Source organism: Sardina pilchardus, chromosome 10 (assembly GCF_963854185.1).
Source record: "Sardina pilchardus chromosome 10, fSarPil1.1, whole genome shotgun sequence".
Classification (NCBI taxonomy): domain Eukaryota; kingdom Metazoa; phylum Chordata; class Actinopteri; order Clupeiformes; family Clupeidae; genus Sardina; species Sardina pilchardus.
The window spans coordinates 28661575-28666574 of NC_085003.1; positions in this window are offsets into that span (position 1 = coordinate 28661575).

The window sequence follows — 5000 nt, forward strand, 5'->3', positions numbered from 1 at the left end:
AAGAGGAATGCGTTTTGGGGAAGGCTGAGCGTTATTCCGGAGATCTCACAGGAGCGCTGGAATGACGCTGGATGCCATTCGATGACGAGCAGTCTCCTCCTATTGGTCCCCAGGGTGGGGTGGAAATGTTTATGTCTACGACCTTATTAGGAAACTGCAGTAGTGTGGCATTTGTGTGTCTCTGAGTATGTGTGTGTCTGTGTGTGTGTGTGTTGGGGGGGGGGGGGGGGGGTGCACAGTACACATATGTGCTTGGGAGAGAGAGAGAGAGGGGGGACAGAGAGAGAGAGGGGGAGACAGAAAGAGAGAGAGAGAGAGAGAGAGAGAGAGAGAGAGAGAGAATTTAACCGGAAGTGAAGAGTTCACCGAAGCTGCTATACACTGTCTGGATGATATGATGACATAAGCAGCATCTGCGCAGGCCCTGATGCCGATGAGTGAAAAATGTGACTAAACTGTCACATGTGCTGCATGTTGCCAAAAAGGTGATTAAGTTCATAACATCATACAAAGAAGGACACGTCCACAGCTGTTGAACGAATTTAGTAAAAGTAAATCGCACTGAAACAGCACTGACGGATGAGACCACTTCCTGTCTAATCAGCCTAATGTTATCTCGTCTTGCAGTGTGGTGGCACTATGCCCATTACATGTATTATTACACTGGATGTATTACATCTGGACATTGTATATTCCAAAAGAATCCCTCCATCTTTGAATACGCCCAATGTGAGATAGCTGTATATATTTTTTTGTAAGGCCCGACATGTCCACTAGCCTAATGTGCTCACTCAATGTTTCTCTTGCCCAACGGCCCCTTTTCATCCGTTCTTTCAATCTCTTTACTGCAAGCTGTTACACCATCTCATTCTGTCATTTCCAGAGGCAAGCAAGATGCCCCCCCAGCAGCAAGATGCCCCCCCCCACCCCTCGAGGTTGCACCCCCCGCCCCTCTGTCCCCTCTGTCCCCTCTGTTCCCCCACCCCCGGCAGCCACTAATCCACACCCAGCGAGTCTGTGGCGCTCCGACGTGTTATTGAGCACCTTGCTGATGAAAAGGCCACTTTCTTAATCCACTTGACATTTCGGCGTAGGCCGCCCAGATTAGTGGTCCACCTGCCAGCGGTGGAGACAGACACAAAGAGATTTCATGCCCTGTGCCACTCGCAAGCTGTCGGCACTGAAAAAGGGAAGAAAGATTTGGGGTGGGAAAAAGTAAACAAACATAGATAAATCCAGGGCAATACAAGCATATCTCTGCTAGTCTACCTTCTCAAATCAGTTTGTGCTTGGATTACAAAATATGCTCATTGGTCACTCAACTCAAATAAACCTGAGTGGTTGATATCCAGACGTCCATTTACTTGTCTACTTTGCCTACTCTCTCATTATGCTTATGACAGGATCCGTAATCTAATATGCCCATAACACTCTCTGTCCAGCTCTCCTCAAATGACCACTCCATCCCCCACCGCCGCTTAACAGTATGTTCAGACACACACACACACACACACCTCGTCTCTAGGGGCAACAGAGGTGTAACCTGATGTACCTTTAAGACTCAAGTCATACACCCTATCCGTGCATTTGTCTTCTTTGACCAACAGGATTCTTCTGCATGGAAATGACATTAGCACAAGACGATAAGCTAGAGATATACTGTACATATCAAGCTAAAGAGAGATATCTGATAAATAACTATTTCTGTGTTTTCTCAGTCAAATAAATACTGACTTGAGTATGCATAATTAGTGAGAGCAGGAAGCTGTAAAAGTCCTGGCTGAAGGGACGTTAAAGATGTCAAACAATCATACACAAAGCTCTTCAGAACTAGCAGTCTGCTGGGACTGTTGAAGGACCAAATGATGTTGCGTTCATGTCAGACAAAGCACCACCATTGTCTGCGGACATAATGAGTGCTTTTATTTGTCTTCGTTTATGTTGACGTGAGATGCTTTGAGTGACAATTATTGTTAATTTGTTTGTTTCTTTCCTACATGTCTGTGTATGGATACGCTGGCGGATGACACCACTGGGTCCAGCAGTTTGTTTTTGTTTCTTGTCCATTTGTCCATTTGTCTGTTTACGCTTATGTAAATTCAGGGCACTGCTGCAAAAGAGCTTGATGCTCAGTCAATTTCTCCCTGAATAAAAAACAGTTGATGTTACACCACACACATCACTGCGAGGGCTGTTTCATTTAGTAACTGTGTGTGGAATTCCATCACTGTTACCTTAACCATTTGTTTTTAATATCAGTGACCCACACACTCTTTCACTGAATGCTGTGTTACTGTATGGAAATGTATTACCTAAGCCCTTTAGCACAATAACAGCAAAGAGGTGGACAGAGTCAGGATAAATATGGTGACGGGAATGTGTTGTCCTCTCTCTCTCTCTCTCTCTCTTCTCTCTCTCTCTCTCTCTCTCTCTCTCTCTCTCTCTCTCTCTCTCTCTCTCTCTCTCTCTCTCTCAGAATCATGTAAGCTGCCTCCTGTCCTGCATCCTGGCCGCATGAGTGTCCTGCTCCCTGGCCAAACACCAGAGAGGTTGCCAAAAATGATGAGTGTGTTTTTCTGGGCAAATGTGTGTGTGGAATAGGCAATCATATCAGTAGAACAAGCCAGTAGAATAGAAAGCAACCCATATAATAAGCCATATATTAATTGTCTAAAATGATCTATATCCTGGTCCAAAACAGAGGAATTTTAAAATGTCATCGAAGGAGTCCTCCATGGATAACCTAGTGGTGTGAGTTCAGATTCATCACCTTTTTATTATTATTAGGCCACCATCTCAAAGATTAGTTTTGAAAACATCTACTCATTCACTGCAACTGTATTCACTGCTTATAACACGTGCAGTACAGAAAACAAATTGTTTTAAAATACTGGCAATGTCAGTGCTTACATTTGATCTCTGGCGGTAGGTTTAGGACATCTGCCAATAGGCGGCGCTGAATGCACCATCAGAGAACAGGTCCAATATGAAATCCCCAGGGTCTACAGAGATCATGTCACTAATATGACATTATTTATCAAATCACAAACCCATACATAAAAAACGAAACGAAACAAACAAAAACAAGACAACATGGCTATCAATGAGAGTGTAATTTTGCACGCAAATATAAATTGTTGAGACTACTATTATGTAAAACCAAATGTATGGACTCTGTTTTCTTTATCTATCAACAGATCGGTGATTGGGGCAGGCTGAAGCAAACAGACCTAACTCAAATGTCAAATCATGTGGAACTGTTAACGATGTGTAAGGATGCGTGGATACGTCAAAACACTTAGCAAACGCCTATCGTCACTTGGGCTAGCTGTTTACAGCCAGGAGAGACCCCCTGTCAATGATGCTCTACATTGTCTACCTTGACTGTTCATTTCTGTCATCGTGGCAGCCATTTAGAAGTCATGGTAAATAAGCCATTAGGCTTTCCTATCCATATCATATATGGAGGCAGGTCATTCCTATGAAAAACAACAATGGTGATCTGTAATCTACAAAGCCAATATAGAGGACCACAGAATATAACACACGACGCGAGAAATCCTAGTTTTGGGGGCGTGTGAACTGAACGACAACATGCTAATCGATGCCATCGTCATCGTGCTTCTCCCAATGGTGATTTGTTTGCGCTGCTTGCGGCCGGAGCTCGGCTAGCGGTTGGATGGAGGGGCTGCCTGTTACGACTCCTCCCAAGTTCGGTTGCTCAGCAGCGTCATGGATGCTTCTCAATTGATGTGCGAGCAGTGCAGGCGGGACAGGTTGCCGGGCTGGAGCGAGGATATTTACCGGGGGAGTGAAATTCGTCTGCATAGCTTGACAATGTGTCCATGGACATAAGACACTTGCAACCGAATTCGATGATTCTTTACACAGGTGCGGAGGCACCCCGTATTTTGAGCGGAGCGCACGGATGGACACCTAACACAGAGGTAGCAATGCTGTAGCATTCAGCGGTCCATTTGATTGTTATTGTCGCGGGATCTGGTGGCACATTTCCACGGAAGAAGGGGCTCCGTTTCAGTGCTTTCAGACTAACATAATTTACATATTATCTCTCAAATTCCGGCTGCTTCAAAGGCGCTCATGGACTTCGACGAGATCTTTGGAGTCGTTTTCATTACGCGCCCTATACACAGCGTTCTCACCCTCGCAACCTGAACGCTGGAAAAACAGTGAACTCGTGTTTCGCGGGTGTAAGGGGTCATTATTCTTCAATGTAGGGACGTCAAAGGAAATAGCCTCTGACAGGATGGAGTGAGTAAAAAAGAACGTCTTATTCTGAAGCTATAGATCACAGACAGTTAACTGACCATTGGAATTCTACATTTGAAAGATATGAACGTGGTGTTAGTGTTTTTTCACCAGTTCAAGTTAAATCAACAATTTGCATTTGAGAAAGTAGGATTTTACTTTTAGATAGTTTTTTTTTTTTTTTTTTTTTACAATCAGACCATTTTTTAAATACCTGTGATAATTTAGTTGAAAATGAGTGTACGTGATTTATATAGTCTAGTCTATTTTCACAGGTTAATTAGACGAATTTAAGCTTTTACAATAACTCCGCTGAAGAAGTATAGGTTGACCACGTAGCGTAACCTTACCCACCTTCTTGACTGTGCAGTCCAGAAAATAACTAACCTACAGATAGTCTAAGTGATTTCTGCAGAGTGGTGTTGTATAGGCTGTGCAATAGCGTAGCCTACTGTCAATTTAGGATTAAGATATACTGAGAAATTCAGAACTTTTCATGTGCTGAGATGTAAGGAGGTGGACTGTCCTTTTCGTCTTTTACAAACTATCCTGCTTGAAGTTCCACGTCTGATTATATGTGCGCGGCGTAAAAGCCCCGGGGATGATCTCTCTCTGAAGTGGCTGTTACAGTAATCAGCGCCTTGGTGTTAGCGAGGCCAGGGAGAGAGGGGATTTCACAAGATTAACGGCGGACTGCTATTTTCTTCATCCACACGCTGGCGGCGGCATAA